This window comes from Pseudorca crassidens, chromosome 5 (genome assembly GCF_039906515.1).
Source record: "Pseudorca crassidens isolate mPseCra1 chromosome 5, mPseCra1.hap1, whole genome shotgun sequence".
In the NCBI taxonomy this organism is placed as follows: Eukaryota; Metazoa; Chordata; class Mammalia; order Artiodactyla; family Delphinidae; genus Pseudorca; species Pseudorca crassidens.
This window is the reverse complement of record NC_090300.1, coordinates 115,916,163-115,937,611: the sequence shown is the minus strand read 5'-3', so window position 1 is coordinate 115,937,611 and position 21,449 is coordinate 115,916,163.

The following is a 21,449-nucleotide window of genomic DNA, read 5'->3' as shown; positions in this document are numbered from 1 at the left end:
GGACAGTCTCAGAGACTTCTGGGACAACATTAAACACACCAGCATTCGAATTATATGGGTTCCAGAAGAAGAAGAGAAAAACAAAGGAACTGAGAAAATATTTCAAGAGTTTATAGTTGAAAACTTCCCTAATATGGGAAAGGAAATTGTTAATCAAGTCCAGGAAGCACAGAGTGTCCCATACAGGATAAATCCAGGGAGAAACACACCAAGACACATATTAATCAAACTCTCAAAAATTAAATACAAAGAAAAAATATTTAAAGCAGCAAGTGAAAAACAACAAATAACACACAGGGGAATCCCCATAAGGTTAACAGCTGATTTTTCAGCAGAAACTCTGCAAGCCAGAAGGAAGTGGCAGGACATATTTAAAGTGATGAGGGAGAAAAACCTACAACCAAGATTACTCTACCCAGCAAGGACCTCATTCAGATTTGATGGAGAAATTAAAAGCTTTATAGACAAGCAAAAGCTGAGAGAGTTCAGCACCACCAAACCACCTTTACAACAAATGCTAAAGAAACTTCTCTAGGCAATAAACAAAAGAGAAGGAAAAGACCTGCAATAACAAACCCAAAACAATTAAGAAAATGTGAATAGGGACATACATATTGATAATTACCTTAAATGTAAATGGATTAAATGCTCCCACCTAAAGATACAGACTGGCTGAATGGATACAAAAACAAGACCCATATGTATGCTCTCTACAAGAGACCCACTTCAGACTTAGAGACACGTAAAGACTGAAAGTAAGGGGATGGAAAAAGATATTCCATGCAAATAGAAACCAAAAGAAAGCTGGAGTAGCAATTCTCATATCAGAAAAAATAAACTTTAAAACAAAGACTATTACAAGAGACAAAGAAGGACACTACACAATGAACGAGGGATTTATCTAAGAAGAAGATATAACAATTGTAAATATGTATGCACCCAATATAGGAGCACCTCAATACATAAGGCATATACTAACAGCCATAAAAGGGGAAACCGACAGTAACATATTCATTGTAGGGGATTTTAACACCCCATTTTCACCAATGGACAGATCATCCAAAATGAAAATAAATAAGGAAACACAAGCTTTAAATGATACATTAAACAAGATGGACTTAATTGATATTTATAGGACAGTCCATCCAAAAACAACAGAATACACATTTTTCTCAAGTGCTCATAGAACTTTCTCCAGGATAGATCATATCTTGGGTCACAAATCAAGCCTTGGTAAATTTAAGAAAACTGAAATTGTATCAAGTATCTTTTCTGACCACAATGCTATGAGACTAGATATCAATTACAGGAAAAGATCTGTAAAAAATACAAACACATGGAGGCTAAACAATACACTACTTAATAACGAAGTGATCACTGAAGAAATCAAAGAGGAAATTTAAAAATACCTAGAAACAAACGAAAAGGGAGACACAATGACACAAAACCCATGGGATGCAGCAAAAGCAGTTCTAAGAGGGAAGTTTATAGCAATACAATCTTACCTTAAGAATCAGGAAACATCTCAAATAAACAACCTAACCTTGCACCTAAAGCAATCAGAGAAAGAAGAAAAAAAAAAAAACCCACAAAGTTAGCAGAAGGAAAGAAATTGTAAAAATCAGATCAGAAATAAATGAAAAAGAAATGAAGGAAACGATAGCAAAGATCAATAAAACTGAAAGCTGGTTCTTTGAGAAAATAAACAAAATTTATAAACCATTGGCCAGACTCATCAAGAAAAAAAGGGAGAAGACTCAAATCAATAGAATTAGAAATGAAAAAAGAGTAGTAACAACTGACACTGCAGAAACACAAAAGATCATGAGAGATGACTACAAGCAACTCTATGCCAATATAATGGACAACCTGGAAGAAATGGACAAATTCTTAGAAATGCACAACCTGCCAAGACTGAATCAGGAAGAAACAGAAAATATGAACAGACCAATCACAAGCACTGAAATTGAAACTGTGATTAAAAGTCTTCCAACAAACAAAAGCCCAGCACCAGGTGACTTCACAGGTGAATTCTATCAAACATTTAGAGAAGAGCTAACACCTATCCTCAAACTCTTCCAAAGTATAGCAGAGGAAGGAACACTCCCAAACTTATTCTACAAGGCCATCACCACCCTGATACCAAAACCAGACAAGGATGTCACAAAGAAAGAAAACTACAGGCCAATATCACTGATGAACATAGATGCAAAAGTCCTCGACATAATACTAGCAAACAGAGTCCAACAGCACATTAAAAGGATCATACACCAAGATGAAGTGGGGTTTATTCCAGGAATGCAAGGATTCTTCAATATACGCAAATCAATCAACATGATACACCATATTAACAAATTGAAGGAGGAAAATCATCTGATCATCTCAATAGATGCAGAGAAAGCTTTTGACAAAATTCAACACCCATTTATGATAAAAAAACCCTGCAGAAAGTAGGCATAGAGGGAACTTTCCTCAACATAATAAAGGCCATATATGACAAACCCACAGCCAACATCATCCTCAATGGTGAAAAACTGAAACCATTTCCACTAAGATCAGGAACAAGACAAGGTTGCCCACTCTCACCACTATTATTCAAAATAGTTTTGGAAGTTTTAGCCACAGCAATCAGAGAAGAAAAGGAAATAAACGGAATCCAAATCAGAAAAGAAGAAGTAAAGCTGTCAGCGTTGGCAGATGACATGATACTATACATAGAGAATCCTAAAGATGCTACCAGAAAACTACTAGAGCTAATCAATGAATTTGGTAGAGTAGCAGGATACAAAATTAATGCACAGGAATCTCTGGCATTCCTATAGACTAATGATGAAAAATCTGAAAGTGAAATCAAGAAAACACTCCCATTTACCATTGCAACAAAAAGAATAAAATATCTAGGAATAAACCTACCTAAGGTGACAAAAGACCTGTATGTAGAAAATTATAAGACTCTGATGAAAGAAATTAAAGATGATACAATTGATGGAGAGATATACCATGTTCTTGGATTGGAAGAATCAACATTGTGAAAATGACTCTACTACCCAAAGCAATCTACAGATTCAATGCAATCCTTATCAAACTACCACTGGCATTTTTCACAGAACTAGAACAAAAAAATTCACAATTTGAATGGAACCAAAAAAGACCCCGAATAGCCAAAGCAAACTTGAGAATGAAAAACAGAGCTGGAGGAATCAGGCTCCCTGACTTCAGATTATACTACGAAGCTACAGTAATCAAGACAATATGGTACTGGCACAAAAACAGAAAGATAGATCAATGGAACAGGATAGAAAGCCCAGAGATAAACCCACGCACATATGGTCACCTTATCTTTGATAAAGGAGGCAGGAATGTACAGTGAAGAAAGGACAGCCTCTTCAATAAGTGGTGCTGGGAAAAATGGACAGGTACATGTAAAAGTATGAGATTTGACCACTCTCTAACACCATACACAAAAGTAAGCTCAAAATGGATTAAAGACCTAAGTGTAAGGCCAGAAACTATCAAACTCTTAGAGGAAAACATAGGCAGAAAACTCTATGACATAAATCACAGTAAGATCCTTTTTGACCCACCTCCTAGAGAAATGGAATTAAAAACCAAAACAAACAAATGGGACCTAATGAAACTTCAAACCTTTTGCACAGCAAAGGAAACCATAAACAAGACCAAAAAACAACCCTCAGAATGGGAGAACATATTTGCAAATGAAGCAACTGACAAAGGATTAATCTGCAAAATTTACAAGCAGCTCATGCAGCTCAATAACAAAAAAGCAAACAACCCAATCCAAAAATGGGCAGGTGACCTTAATAGACATTTCTCCAAGGAAGATATACAGAATGCCATCAAACACATGAAAGAATGCTCAACATCAGTAATCATTAGAGAAATGCAAATCAAAACTACAATGAGATATCATCTCACACTAGTCAGAATGACCATCATCAAAAAATCTAGAAACAATAAATGCTGGAGAGGGTGTGGAGAAAAGGGAACACTCTTGCACTGCTGGTGGGAATGTGAATTGGTACAGCCACTATGGAGAACAGTATGGATGTTCCTTAAAAAACTACAAATAGAACTACTATATGACACAGCAATGCCACTACTGGGCATATACCCTGAGAAAACCATAATTCAAAAAGAGTCATGTACCAAAATGTTCATTGCAGCTCTATTTACAATAGCCCGGAGATGGAAACAACCTAAGTGTCCATCATCAGATGAATGGATAAAGAAGATGTGGTACATATATACAATGGAATATTACTCAGCCATAAAAAGAAACGAAATTGAGCTATTTGTAATGAGGTGGATGGACCTAGAGTCTGTCATACAGAGTGAAGTAAGTCAGAAAGAGAAAGACAAATACCATATGCTAACACATATGTATGGAATTTAAGAAAAAAAAACGTCATGAAGAACCTAGGGGTAAGACAGGAATAAAGGCACAGACCCACTAGAGAATGGACTTGAGGATATGGGGAGGGGGAAGGGTAAGCTGTGACAAAGCGAGAGAGTGGCATGGACATATATACACTATCAAAGATAAAATAGCTAGTGGGAAGCAGCTGCATAGCACAGGGAGATCATCTCGGTGCTTTGTGACCACCTAGAGGGGTGGGTAGGGAGGGTGGGAGGGAGGGAGACGCACGAGGGAAGAGATATGAGAACATATGTATATGTATAACTGATTCACTTTGTTATAACGTAGAAACTAACACACCATTGTAAAGCAATTATACTTCAATAAAGATGTAAAAAAAATAAAAAAGTAAAAAAAAATAAAAAAAGAATTACCATATGACCCAGCAATCCCAGTACTGGGCATATACCCAGAGAAAACCATAATTCAAAAACACACATGCATCACAATGTTCATTGCAGCACTATTTACAATAGCCAGGTCATGGAAGCAACCTAAATGTCCACTGACAGATGAATGTATAAAGAAGATGTGGTACATATATAGAATGGAATATGCTCAGTCGTAAAAAGGAATGAAATTGGGTCATTTATAGAGACATGGATGGATCTAGAGACTGTCATGCAGAGTGAAGTAAGTCAGAAAGAGGAAAACAAATATCATATACTAACACATATATGTGGAATCTAGAAAAATGGTACAGATGAACCGGTTTGCAAGGCAGAAATAGAGACACAGATGTAGAGAACAAATGTATGGACACCAAGGGGTGAACGTGGTGGTGGGGGGTGGTGGTGGGATGAATTGGGAGATTGGGATTGACATATATACACTAATGTGTATGAAATAGATAACTAATAAGAATCTACTATATAAAAAATGAATAAATAAAATAAAGTTTTAAAAAAAGAAATAAGGTTAAAGAATTTGTAAGGATTATTTCATTGAATTCTAATCACAAATATTTTAGTTAGGAATCGCATTTTACAGGTGAAAATACTGTTACATCAGAAAGTTTTGTATTTTCCCAAATTAAAAGAGTCACTAAAAGATAAAGCCAGCATTTAATCCTATACAGTCCAATTTGAGTTTTTTGTTTTAACCCCTCACTATAGCTTTAACAAAGGTCTGGTTCTCAATGTGTAATATGCACCCAGTCAGCCTGGTAGTCATTTCTTGTGTTTTCTTTACCTCTTGGTGTGGAGTTTTTAATTTTATTTCTTTATTTAATCCATTATTAAATGATAGTTGACTTGATGGAAAAATAACATTACTGGTACCTTTTACATGGAAAATAATAGTCACTCTTGTGGCAGTTCTGCTTCATCTATTGATGGAAAATACTTCAAACTGGACATTCACAAATGTTACAGTCCTTAATAAACAATCAGAAGATAATTTTACTGAGTTTAACTGAGCATCTGGTTTTGCTTGATGTTATAAATATTTTGCCTTTTTTCCTTTACTGGTTTTGATGGTTAATTTTATGTGCAATTTGGCTAGGCAATGTTGCTTAGTATTTTGGTAAAACACTAGTCTAGATGTTTCTGTGAAACAATTTTGTAGATGGATTAGCATTTACAATTGTATGACTTTAAGTAAAGCGGATTATCCTCCATACCGTGGATGGGCCTCAGTAAATTTAGAGCCTAAAGAGCAAAAACTGAAGTTTCCCAGGGAAGAAGGAATTCTGCCTTAAATTTATAACATAGAAATTCTGTTAATTTCACAGCACTGCTAGCCTGTCGTATGGATTTCGGACTTGCTAGAATTCACAATGTTGTGAGTCAATTCTTTAAAATAAATCTCTCTTTATCTCTCTATTTCTCCATCTCGCCATCTCTATCTCTATAACTCTATATATCTCTGTCTCTATCTCCATGTATCTGTCTGTCTATTGATATATCTATCAATAGATATATTGTTTCTGTTCCTTAGGGGAATTCTGTAGGTACTATTATGTAAGAACACTTCATATACAAAACTTCATATACAAAATAATAATAGTAATAATAAATCAAGTCAAACAATAGACCAAGGTTTCCTTGATAGGCAAAATAATAAAATAAATAAATAATAAAAGAAAAAAATGAATGGAAAGTACTCAGCTTTTCTATATCTGACTTATGTTACATAATGTTATATAAGATTTTGGGTTTTTTTCTTCATTCTTTGCGTGTAGTTTCAGGGACATCTGATCAAAAGCACACTAGCTCTGTGGCTTTCAATTATCACTCTTCATTTCTGAACCATATTTTTCTTACCTTTATAATGAGGGAGGCTGCCCTGCATGGCTCCAAAGACTCTGATCTTACTCTCTGATCAGGCACATGAAAAAAAAAAATCATTTTGTATCTATCCTTGCTACTAGCAAAGAATATATATAAATACTTACTTTGTGGATATTTGAAAAAATATATTTACTTCCTTAGAAAAATAATCACTTTAGAGGAAACAAATTTCTCTTTGAACTCAAGCCAGAAATATTTTAAAGATCATATAAAAAATATGAACTCATACTTCTCACTCCAGATTTTTCTGTTTTTATCCTAGTGAGTTTTGTTATTTGAATTGAAACGATGAGAAGTTATTTCAGAAATCCTCATTCACACTTATTCAACATCAAGGAAGATAAATGCAAAGGAATTAGTCAGAATTAGTCCTTTATTACATTTCTAATTGATAATCAAATTCCAGTGCAATGTTCTTAGAAGTTCCAACTTTTTCCCCTTTAAATCTTTATTCTTTTAAACATTATTATTAAGATTTTAATCAGCAGATATAATATTTGGAGGAAAAAACCTTAAATATTATTAATATTACCATAAAAACTAATAATCCATTTATGACATCAAAGATTCACATAGTATTATCACAAATTAAGTGAGGAAAAATAGGGCTACATGTTTAAAAATCAACATTATATTTTGAACTTGCTTTTTAATGGTCATTATATTTAATGATCTATCATTTCATTATAAACCCAATAAGTGAGATGTATATAATTCATTTTAATCATCCCTGAATTGAACCTTAGTAAACTGGTTAAATCTATTTTCCTTATAGATGCAGAACATTTTCTTCCCCTTGAGAAACATTGTTTAAAAATTAAATTTAAAAAGACCAAAAATCAATGTTTCTTATGATACCTTAATTATTTTTTGGAGATTTTAAAGCACAAATAGAGAATTAAAAAAAAAAAACTTGACTAATTTGCTAAATGAAGTGAACTTATTATAAAACACAAATGAGAGAGAAAAATACAAATAGTGGGAATGTAAATTGGTACAGCCACTATGGAGAACAGTATGGAAGTTCCTTAAAAAACTAAAAATACAATTATCATATGATCCAGCAATCCCACTCCTGAGCATATATCCAGAGAAGACTGTAATTTGAAAAGATATATGCAACCCAATGTTCACTGCAGCACTATTTACAACAGCCAAGACCTGGAAGCAACCTAAATGTCCACTGACAGATGAATGGATAAAGAAGATGTTATATATATATATATATATATATATATATATATATATATATATATATACACATATATATATATATATATACACATATATATATGTATATATATATGTATATACACACACACACACACACACACAATGGAATATTACTCAGCTATAAAAAAGAATGAAATAATGTCATTTGCAGCAACATAGATGAACATAGAGCTTATCATACCAAGTGAAGTAAGCAAAGACAAATATCATATGACATTGCTTATTGTTTATATGTGGAATCTAAAAAAAAAATGATATAAATGAACTTATTTACAAAACAGAAATAGACCCACAGACATAGAAAACAAACTTATGGTTACCAAAGGGGAAAGGGCGGAGAGGGACAATTTAGGAGCTTGAGATTAACATATACACACTACTATATATAAAATAGATAACCAACAAGGACCTACTATATATCACAGGGAACTATACTCAATATTTTTTAATAACCTATAAGGGAAAAGAATCTGAAAAACAATATATATATATTCAGTTTTATACATATGTATAAAACTGAATCATTTTTCTGTACACCTGAAACTAACACAACATTTTAAATCAACTATACTTCAATTTAAAAAAAAAGTACAAATGAGAATTAGCTGTTCCTTTCCAGAAAGGCCCTCTGTATGCATACTTTGGCCTATAGGCATGTAACAAACAACTGTGTTTTTATGGTTTGAGAAGATATAAGTTCAGTGAAAGCTTGCAGTTACATTGTCATAAAAAATTAAAAATAAACTAACTGCTGAGAACCATAAAGAAACATTCTGTTTTTTTGGCAGAAGTGTGCATTTGAACAAAAGAGAAATATTTTAAAGTCTTACCTTTTGAAATAAAAACCTCTGTTGATAAGGGTATAGATTAATTGATTTTCATAGAAATATTGGAATGTCCATTTAGAATGCAAATGCATTTTCCTAAGATCCATTTTATAAAATGTAATTATCTCTTGCTCTAGATCTTCAGCTGTGTATTAAAGACCTATTTTCTAAATTATAAATGACTATTATAAATGATTCAATTTTATTTTTCTAAAGCCAATATTGCAAAAAATAAAAAAATAAGCTAGACAGAAATCTGTATTTTTAAAACATCATAAAACAAACTGACCAAACCCTTCACTGTACAAGTTTCAACATTTACTCCCAGTTAAGATGTTTCTATATCACAAACACACAATCTTCTCTAAATAACAACAATTTAATTCTACATGATTCTATATTTATGTCAGTTTACCTCCAAGATTTTTATCTGATATAGATTTTAAGGGACATATTTAATCCATAACCCATATGATGTGAAAAATTAATAACATGATACTATACTCAGGATTATTTCATTAAATAAATGCATGGGTAAATGTATTTTTTCTATAATTTTAACAACTACCTCAGCAGCCAGGACCTAATGGTTATCATTAGCAATCACGTTACTGTTTCTTATTACTCAATGCTCCTGTAAACTGTCCTTTTTGTAGTTATTTTGGTTTATTTTCCTGATGCTCGGAAATAACTCCCTTTACACTCAAACACATTTCATGAGTTAGTGCTTTTAAGTGAAGACATCTTTATTTTCAAATTTACATTCTGGATTATAACTCTTCTTTACTCTGTTCAGTAAATTGTCTCATCCTTTCTATTCTATCTCTGAAATATCTCCAATTTGTTTGTCTTTTACCATCTTCACAGCACCACTGAAATTTAGGATCTTAAATTTCTGGCTTAAATTTCTGGGGTACATTCCTCCTTGATTTCCCTGCCTCTGGAATATTTACTTTTCTACTTTTCCCCAAAACTAAAAATTATCTTCATAACATGTGCTTGTAACCATTTAGTCTCTATGTAAAGACAACAAAATAGCTATCAATCATTGTATGAGAAAGTATTATCAAATTACCTTTCCCTCCTAACTTTTTTTTACGCGCAGGCTCAGCGGCCATGGCTCACGGGCCCAGCCGTTCCGCGGCATGTGGGATCTTGCCGGACCGGGGCACGAACCCGTGTCCCCTGCATCGGCAGACGGACTCTCAACCACTGCGCCACCAGGGAAGCCCCCCTCCTAACTTTTGAAGATACATTTTTCTGAAGATGCACCTAGTCCACTAAATTTTATATCAAGCCCTTTCTCTCCCCGATGTGTTTTATCATCCTCTACCCTGTAGCTCAAGTTCATGGTTTCTGATTCTAGTTTTATCATATTTAATATATTCTTATGTAATAAAATTTCAAATTATATATTTATTTTATCCCTTTACTTAAACTGCATATTATCATTTACATAGAAAGAGTTTGTAGCCAGAGAGACATGGGTGTAGATTTGACCTCATAATTTTCTATTTTAACTTTGCTGTGCCTCAAATTTATCAACTTTAAAATGATTACTTCAATAACTATAGATTTGGTGAGGATTATTAGTACATTAAAGAAGATGTATAAATAATAATCACCATTATTATAATTATTCCAATGTAGGACATCTTCCTTTATTTTAACTACAAAATCTAGTGGCTATTGTCAGATGAGTACATGAACAAGTGAGACTGATTTGATATAATAATAAAGATTTTAGTTTTATTAAAAACACGGTGCAAGATTCATAATAAAATAGATGTATTAGTAAACCCCAAATGGTAGTAGGCATTGTATTCATTAATTTAAAAAAATGATCTTGTTTCAAATAAAGCTTTACCACCTACAAGCTGTTTTAAGTTTGGTATTTAATCATTCTTATTTCAATTTCCTCATCTGGTAATCTGTGTATTTACATCAATAATCATATTTTGGAGCTATAGCTTTCAGATTACATGAAATAATTTTATTTAGAATGCATAATGCTGTGTCTGGCACATACCAAGCACTCAGAAAAATTAGGCTCCCTCATCTTGACTGAAGCCTTTGGCTAAGCAACGCAGGTCTCCTCTTCCCAGGCAGTGAGGCAGAGCTCATTTCTTTCAGTCCCATATTTACTGAGCTTTGCTGCATGACTTGCATAGACCAATGACATATCAGCACATCTGATACAAGGAGAGATAAGCACTGTATACTGGGGCTTGTCCTCTTTTTGTGTTGTGATCATCACGTAAAGCAGTCTTGGCAAACCTGTGGGAGAGGCTCATTCCATACTAACTTCCAGATATGTGAGTGAAGCCATCTTGAACTTCCAGCCTCTGCCAAGCCACATATAAGTATAGTTGAAAAAGTGACCACAGATGAGACCAAACAGAGCCCAGCCCAAAATACCAATCCAGAAAATTATGAGCAAGTAAATAAGAGTAATCTTAAATCACTGTTTCAATGAGGTTTGATGCATAGCAATATAAAATTGATATATTCTCTATCACATTGCTTAGTTTTGTTTTTTTCATAACAATGACTATTGGAAATGCCAAGTGTATTAATGTGTTTATTTATTTACTTTGTTTATTGACTGAGTCTCCTCAGTATAATAAAAAGCTCTGTAATATGAGAAGACTTGTCGATTTGGTTCACTATTGTATCCCCATGGCTTAGAATATTTGGGGGCCCATATTAGATATTCTATATATATATATATTATATATATATATATATATTTTTTTTTTTTTTTTTTTTTTGCGGTACGCGGCCTCTCACTGTTGTGCCCTCTCCCGTTGCAGAGCACAGGCTCCGGACGTGCAGGCTCAGCGGCCATGGCTCACGGGCCTAGCCGCTCCGCGGCATGTGGGATCTTCCAGGACGGGGGCACGAACCCGTGTCCCCTGAATCGGCAGGCGGACTCTCAACCACTGAGCTAGCAGGGAAGCCTTCAAATAATATTTTAACTTATTTTGAATGAATAGATGAATATATAAGTGCCTTTATTCCAAAGGAGTCCTAGTAATTTATATCCATGGAGTAGAATTTCCACTGACATATTCTGCTATCCCTCTACTTCAGTGAATATCAAAAATATAGAAGAGGCATGATATTCAACAACTCAGAGTTATAAATTTTTTTAACTTAACATTAAATATAATAATATATATTACATGATCTGGTATATAGCATATATAACTATAAGGATATGAAATATACTGATTCAACAAATGACATAAGAAAAGTGAACAAGCTACCAAATAATATTTTAAAGCCCTTTAATTCGTTTATGGTAGGGTAAGATAGAGGAGAAACCTGAATATACTTTTCCTACTGAATTCTGTGGCTAAATCTCTGATTGAGCTTTTGCCTGGCTCTACATCCCAGGATTATCAAGGTCGTTACAAGGGTCTTTGCAAAGTCCCAGTAAATAGGACCATTCTAAATTACCTGAGCTTTGATTAAGTTAAAAAAATAAGACTAAGTTGTAACAGGTAGACACCAAATTATCAAGTTACTGATAAAGGCTCTGTTTGAGGATTTAACTTTCCTGTGAGCAAAAAGGATTTGCTCTATACAAAAATATTGCCAGAATTGTGTACATCCACACTACACACCCAGCACACACACAAACATACATATGAACACACATGCACACACCACATTCAGGTGATTAGCCGAGTAAGATTTGTGGTCTGAAATAAGAGAAGAGAACCCCTCCTCCCAGCAGTTAGTTACTCCCACTAGAAAAAATGAAGAAACTGAGCAAAGCATGTTCAATTTATTCCCTTAAATAGGGAATCAGATGTCATTCAAAATACTCCAGGCAGAAAGGGGCAGAGAGAGAACAGTCACCTCAAACTATTTGATCTCACCTCCTACATTTAAAAAAAAAAAATCAGTCATAAGGAGAAGACAGCCCCTTCACACTATTCAGTTATTTTCCTTTGGGTATATTTAGTTTACTGTCAGATAGAAATGGGGTGATGCCAACTATCTATGACAATAATTTTATTCCTCCCTTCATAAGTGCATTCATTGAACTAAATCAAAGCCCTCTTTGCACCCAAGCCTGAAAATTCACCCATTAGTTCATTACTCAATACACACTCTCTCCTTTAATCAAATTTTTAAGGCAAAATCATATGTCAAATATCAAATGCCATTGCATGTGCAAGTCCAGTAATGTTAATTTTTGAAGGAATTAAAGTCCAAAATAAAAAGTACTTGACCCATGCCAATTATATTACAAATCAATTAAATTATAAAATTCATTCTCACGTATTCACTTATTGTCTTGAGTCTGAGCTAGAGGAGCTCTTGATGCATGAGTAGAGTGTTCTAACCTTAATTGCTGAACAATCTTTTTACGTGTCTAGAATCCATGACTTAACCTGTGTACATAAACTTAATTGGGAGAAATCTCTCAGCAAATTTTGTTTTTATGCATTTACCAGATTTTGCGGGGCCGGGGAAGGGAGGTGTCTGTTTATTCTGGGTATTTTTTGCTAAGAATATGGTATTGGGTGCACTACTGATTTTTTTCAAAATTTAAAAATTTGAAATGCTGGAAGTCCCAATCACCTATTCTGTATTAAAATCTTTATATGGTCTTTTTTTGAGCTTTTGAATTTTGCATTTCAATGGGCCCTGCCTGGTGAATATGACCACCATGTCTTGTGTGCTGACATTTCGAGTCCTGTGCCACAGTTTCTTCATAGTATTTTATAATTTTACATATACATCAGCAATTTATGAGAGTGCCTATGTCCACATGGCTTTCCTAATAGAGTAGGTATCACACATTGGATTTAATAAAATAATTTATTAGACATGATCATTTTGAAGTTGTATTTCTTTTACGAGTAAGATTAAAGATATTTTATATATTAAAGGGCCTTTTGTATTTCTACTTTCCATGAAATGCCTGATGATAGTTTTTGTTTAATTATTATCAGACTTTTTCTTTTCAGATTTTATAAGCACTTTCAGTTATGGAACTTAGCCCTTTGTGATTTAAAGTGCAAATATTTTTGCCCCTGTTTTCATTTACTTCGTTATTCTTGTTATTATTATTATCAAAGGGGTTCTAAAAATATTTTTATTAGGATATCATTTACATACAATTAAATTAACACTTTTTAGTGAAAAATTCTATAAATTTTGATAAATTCATACAGACATATAACTACCACAATCAAGGTAGAAAAGAGTTTTATCTCTCCTTGCATGGGCAGTTTAAGGTGTCTCACACAATTTAGGTAGGATTTCATAAGTAGAATACTATTATATGATTTTAAAATTACTAAGGTCAAAATATCCTCTCTACATTCTAAAATCTGAGATCAAATGCCACAGCTTGGCCTGTCAGTATCACTAAGTTTTATTGTTCTCCACAAATAGCACCTTTTTTCTTTGTTTCTCCTATTCTTAACCCATGAACTAGAAAATGTGTTGTTTTGGGGGAGTATCACCTTTCAGCAGTCTTGTTGCCCCATGGTGGTATACTGTCACTGTCACATGTACAACTCTGTATTAGTCTTTAATTCTGAAATCTCTCACAACTATGACCTTTGTGACAATAAAGGGATAAAAAATATTAGACTCTTGTGTCTCTTTTCTTCTTATTTCACATGCACATTCTCTCCAGTACTGACTTATTAGCCCTTCATTTGTGAAAGGTCAGTCAGGAAAAATACTTCATCTCAGGTGGTACTTGAGTGACTGGGCTTTTTTTTTTTTTTTTTTTGTGATCGGCCAAGAAAGAAGATGATTTAAGTATGCATTTAGTGAATTTATTTAGAAATTTTGAAACAAATTTCATGAACTGTTAGGGTTTTCCCAGTTGTCCCAGTGAAAGTTTGTCTTCTAGAACTATTCTTACCTGCCAATAGGTCCACTTACCCAGTGCTGTGAGACAAAGTTGCAGGTCAGTAGTCAAAAAGCCACAGCAAAATGTTCAGTTGTAACAGACATCGGAAAAATATAAGTAGTAGAGGAGAAGCAGTTTGCATTGTCAGGATCCAGAAGTTAGTCTGTTGAAAATTATAATAGAAGTGTCAGGTGGTCAATAAAAATAGCATTCTACTTCTCAAGATTTTATGGTATTTATGGGTTTCAGAACATATTTCAAATCTAATTTATGGTGATTTATTTCTCATTCCAAATTAATCATTCCCTTATGTAAATAATTTTCTATTTAAATGTTGTATTCATTTCTGAAAGGAGGGTCCCCAAAATATAATCCTTGTGCTCCCCAGATCTGGATATCCCCTTGCTATAGTCTGAATGTTTGTGTCTAGCCAAAAATCTTATGTGGAAATCATCACCCATTTACAGATCAGAAAACAGAGAATGGAGACTTCAATCAATCTCTAGATCAAGTTCGCATGGTTAGTTGAGGTCTAGTGTCTTTGTACTTAGCCATTTTATTATCCTGAGAATTTGTATTTAATCTCAAATATAAAAACTATGATTCCAAGTTGTCAATTTACTATTTCATGGCCTTTATGTTTGAATTATACATCTAAAATGCCCTTTCTTCTTTTCCTCTTATTCTTTTACCAATATCTTCTCAAAAATACAATGAATAATGTATGTAGAAATGTTCTATTGAATAATGCCTTGTCAAAATTTTGTCTTGAAAATACCTCATATATCACTTACTATAATGGAAGACACAAGAAAGAGAAAAGATCTTAGCATGTGCATAACCTTAGAAAATATGATAACAAATATGGGTCCAGATTTTGAAGCAATTGGCAGGTCAGGATACCCACTAGGAAATAAATATTTTATTCTAGCAACAGAATGGATTCAGGGGATTTAGTTCCTTCACACATCTTGTCAGAAGGTAATAAGATGTAATGCTTTATAAATTATAAAACAAGCACTGGTTTCAGAATGACATGAGTCTTGAAATGCTTTTGTGGCATGTACATAGTCACGAATAGCCCTTTGCCATCACTTGTTAATCAGAACTGAGGTGTAGTCAGATCAGTTTAGTGTGTGGTAAGCTACAGTTGAAACTCTTTTATTGCCCTCCTTCTTAATAGACAATATCCACTCCAGTACATCTCAATAATACCAAGAACAGGGTTAATATATTTGACCCATATTAGAATCATCTCTTGTTGAGTCTACATATCCTCTGATCCATTAAGACCTAAATTAATATTGAAAATGCAAAGCAAGATGAAACTATAAAAAATGCTGATGTCTTTTATCTCCAAAACCGCATGTTTGAAACAGTTCTCTGAAAAGGGTCTATGTAGTATATTCTAAACTTGATATTATTAATAAAGTCAGTAGCCAATGTCTTATTTGGCTCGACTAAGGAGATGAGTCAGTTATAATAATTTATTTTTGCATGACACATTGAGGACTGTAAGCTATTTCATAGATCATATTTTATTTATATCCATTTTAAATCTCTGATGTGCTATACATAGATTTGTTATCTCTATAATATCATGTTATAGTTTAGGAAACTGAAATTTGATGATGTTTAAAAATATGCCTATGGACTTATAGTTCATGGTAGGGAGGATTTCTCGATAGATAGATAGATAGATAGATAGATAGATATTACTTTGCAAAAAAAACAACTCATCAAGAATAGTTTGAATGGTGTTTGCCTTCACTGTTTGATACATTGTGGACACAGAGTGAGGAACTTTCCTATACCTTGGCTGATTTTCATACTTTTGCTAAATTTAGATCAGCTGCCAACCTTGATTTTTTGTGTTTCAATGTTGTAGAATATCTCCAAAAGTGTCTTTAATGTGAAGATTTTTTTCTGGTGTCACTTCCTCTGGGACATCTTTATCCTTTTCATTACAACTGCTTTCCTCATTTTTGTCTATAAGTTTGCCTTCAACAAGTTTCTCTGTATCCATGGAGTCCCTTGAATGACAACAGTGTCAACATTCCAATGATCAGTTACTTCCATAACTCCATTCACATTTGATTCAAATTTTACTACCAGAGCTGTCACTTTTTGCTTTTTGTGCACTTTCATTTTGGGGGGAGCCAGTGTCCTTTCTCTACTCATTTTTGTATAATATCATGTGGGTTTGTTGCTGAGTGACAATGAAGCAACACAACTAAATTCTTTATGTTTGTGTGTAAACTAAATAATAGCTGTGCAGACTTTGAAAGAAGTGATATGTCTGTCATTATGATGTATATCTGTTTTGACATAATGACTTTTGGACTGAATAGCTTGCAGCAAAACTTGTTCTTCATGGAATTACACAGTTAATATACTGTGGTAACAGAAATTTGAATCTTTTTGTTGGCAGATTGGTGATATTTAACTAAACCACTAAACTATGGTAATGGAGATCCACATGTATCAGGACCATGAAAACTGATTTCTGCCTGTATTAAGGTTTTGACATATCCTTCTGTACTTGTGCTCTACCCAAATGAACTTTTGATTCTGCATATATTCTCTTGACAAATTCCCAAAAGCATACATTATACCAAATTTCCCTATTTACTTTAAAAAAAATTGTATGAGAGAGCCCCCAAATCATCCATTTGTTAGGCAAGTGGTATCTAGTTTAATTTATATGAAAGAAAACATGGTTCACACTTACTGGTAAAACACAATCTATAAAATATTCAGTTGGTCAAGGAAAAAGCATGACCCTTTTTTTCTACAACCAATATATTTCAACACACTAAGGAGTAAAAATATCAGTTCCAGTCAAGTTAAACACACTGATTTCATTACTTTTAGTTACACTTAACATTGTTTACCTTATATTTTAAAATCTTGTATTTTAATTGATTTGGTTGTTAGGTAACACTGTGCTATAACAAGCATTTGAACTAATATCTCAAAATTAAATGCCTTTACACTCAGGCTCCTCTTCTGAAGGTGCAACTAATTTATTCCCTGAGGGGAAAAAAAAATTACTTCTTATCCTGGCTATGTTTCCAACATATATCCCTTCCCGATATAAAGGTGTAATAAATTAGTAAACCGAAACCTCCATTAAATGGAGTTGGGAGACTAGAAGCGGAGCTCTCACTCCCTGAGACTTGGCAGAGTCCGACAGGAAGAAAGACTCCTTCCTGGCAAGCCCTCAGTCAAGGAAAAGCCGTGGGCTGTTGTTTACTACAGCCCTCCCCAATTCATTTTCCTCCCTATAAAAGTGTCCTCCTGTTCCTTGCTGTGCAGGGACTTTCACAAGGCTCACCATGGTTACAGACACTGAACTGCAGTTCTCTGCTGATCCCAAATAAACCCATCTTTGCTGGAGAAATATATGGTAGTCTATTTGTTTCAGGTCAAGATACTGGTGTCTGTACGGTGACCGAGGAAGACCCCCAACGGCTCCAGGGCTGGTGAGCAAATAGGTGCAGTACCAACAATTGAGCCGATTGTCACTCATTGCTTTTTTGTCAGCCTGAAGTTTGAAGGTATGTATTTCTTTCTGGATCTGAGCTCATGTCCTCTTTGTGTCTGAAGTTTCCAGGTTTTATTCAGGATCTATTTTAACATTTCATCTTTCTGGTTGAGGCCATGTTTTGTATATGAGTACTCGTTTGGCACTTTGGCCTGATTTTGAGATTAGACTGTTTCCACTGAAGATGGCTGAAAACACCTTTGGCTCATTCCTTTTGGAACAGAGGCTATTTTTCTGACATGGTGTTGGTTTTTCAGCTTTTGACCTGTTCTTTTGTAAGGGGCTGTTCTCTGGACTGGCCTGGCTCTGTCAGAATCAAGCTGTCTCCTTAGAACAGGCTGTGATTAGCTTATAACCTATTTGAATTGAGCTGTTTGTGCTGTAAACTTCTTGAGCTCTGTTTACTCTAGAGAAAAACCTCTGAGAAATAGGATCCCAGTTATCTAAATATTGTGAGGGCACCTCTGCCCCCTGCAAAAGGACTCCTGCCAATTTTATGTTTAAAAATCATGGTCCTCCCTCATGTTCATTGTTAACTAAATGAATTGACCTGACCAAAGGCAATTTAGAATATCAGTGGCCATTATGGGGAACTTTTGAAATCTCCAAACTTAATTTTCCTAAATCCAAATTGGATGAAAAAAGCTCAAAAATTTCCAGAACTGAGTGGAATGCTTATTTCAATTGCAGCTTCCCAGTGTTACCAGGAGTCTAAAATTGCCTCACTGCAAGTTAAGATTTTAAGATTAACTGAGGCAAACAAAGGATTAAAGGAAGAAAAAAGACTCTCAAAGCCTCAGGCTCTTCTTCCTCAGCTTCTTTATCTCAGGCTCCACATCTGGCACCATATTGTCTCTCTTCCTTGCTCCTCATGGACAGATGGACAGACTCCACCTCAGGTGCCAATCTTCCTCCTTCTCTTCTCTGACCCCTATGCCTCCTCTACGCCTCAAGTTCCCAGTACTAATTCCCTCACCAAACTTCCCCTATACTCTGAAACCCTCCCCACTCCCTCTTTTCTCTGAACTTCTCAGAACCTGTCCCTTTAAAATTAAGCTTTCTGAGGATCCAGAGACAAAACCCTTAATTTCTTATATTCCCTGGACTAAAGCTAAACTTCAAGCCATAGTCAAAGATTTTCCCAAAATAACCAAAGATCCTCACAGATTTGCTGAGGAATTTAAGTCATTCAAATTATCAACCTGGTTTCCCTGACTTCTATCAGCTAGTTCGTATGATTGCCAGTGAAGAACAGGCCCAGCATTGGATGAAAACCACTAATTGGGAAAATCCTGAAAGGTCTCTAGAATTACAACTGGGAGACCAGGACGCTAATTTATTAGATGATCAGATTCAGTCAATCACTAGGTGACTTCATTGAGCAATTCCTAAGGCTTTTCCAAAGTCCGTTGATTGAAACAAAATTCAAGTATGTGCACAAAAAACTGATAAACCTCTTCATAACTATTATAATTGGCTTCAGATTGTTTTTAAAGAAAATTCTGGTCTTCCTTCTATTATTCATTCCACTCAGGGAGCTTTTAATCTGATTGGTATTCATGGGCTGAACCAGGAACTTTCTCTTCTAATAAAAAGACTGGGATGAAATGAGAAAATATGTTCACTCCAGATTTAGTTGCAAACCAGCTTTCTCTCCTTCTAGGTGAGTCATCTTAATGGAATACTGCAAAAATTCATCTTCAACTCCAGCAAATGAAGGCTCCTCAACAAAACCAAAACCCTCCTAGTTTCTGCTATTATTTCAAAGAGCCAGGATGTTGGAAAATAGATTGTTATAAATTTAAGCTGTTTAGAGGCTTTCAGCCCTCTAACCAGCCTTTCCAACATCCCAATTCTCAATGACAGGCCCCAAGGAACTGCAGGGGTTTTTCCCCATCCTCTCTCTTAATCATCTTGGAGAAACATTTCTCTAGATTGGGTTCTAATTGACAACAGAGCTGCATTCTCGATACTCAACCCCACTACTATAAAACAGCCCCTGTCTCAGAGTACTAAAACAGTTCAATTGTGGGGATCTCTAATGAACCTCTAGAGTTCCTGATCTGAACATATTTCCTTTTGTTTAAATCTTTTAAGAAATACACAACCTTTTCTCTTTAGTTCCTCTGCCCCTACCCATTACTTAGGCTGAAGCTTCTTACAGAAGTATCATACTGGAACTTATTTTTCCCAAAATGGGAAAATGATTCTAGCAATTGACAGTAGTCATAAAAGTAACCAACCAGATGAATTAAAAATCACATTTGGACATCTTCTATTTGTTCCATCCCTAATGGTACTAGAGCTGATTCTGGAAACACTGATCATTTTTCCATATTCAATCAGCTACCACTTTCCTTATGACCAAAATCTCCAACTGATGTTGGCAAAATTCACAGTGCACCTCCCATTAAGATACAAATCAACTCCTCAAAACCTCTTCCCAGAATTAATCAATACCCTATAACTAAAAAGCCCCTCAAGGCACAAAGCCCATAACAGAAGATTACAAGGCCTAAGGCTTCATTATCCCTTGTATTAATACTAGACCCTGTAACACTCCCATTTCACTGGTGAGAAAACCTAAGAGCCAAAAGTAGAGGTTTGTCCAGGATCTCTGAGAAATAAGCAGCATTGTTATCCCTGGGCACCCTGTTGTTACCAACCATCATGTGTTACTAACATCCATTCCCTCCAAAATTCTTTAATATAATTGATTATTGAGATTACACAGTATTCTTTAGTATTTCAGTTGATGAAGGGAGACAATATTTTTTTGTCTTCACTTGGTAAGAAAAATAATTCACCTGGACAGTAATGCCTTAGGGCTTTACTGAGAGTCCTTCTTTCTCACAAATCTTAAAGGCTGATCTGGATGATATATAGCTCCCTAGAGGTTCTACTTTGTTGTAATATGCATGTGAATCATTTGCTTCTTTGCTCTCCTTCTGAAGCCTCTACACAGGAAGACAGCATCCACTTGTTAAAGCTTTTAACCTTAAAGAAACACAAGGTCTCCAAAGAAAGATTACAGTTTGCCCAAACCCAGGTTTGATCTTTAGGGCATCTGATATCAGAACCATGGCTACAGCTAGATCTAGATAGACTTTATGGTGTCCTAAGATTCCCAAAACTGCAAATTAACCACAAACCATGAGGTTTTCTCTGGCTAGTTGGTTATTGCTGAAATTAGGTTCCAAATTTCTCTATGGAAAAACCTCCACATGTT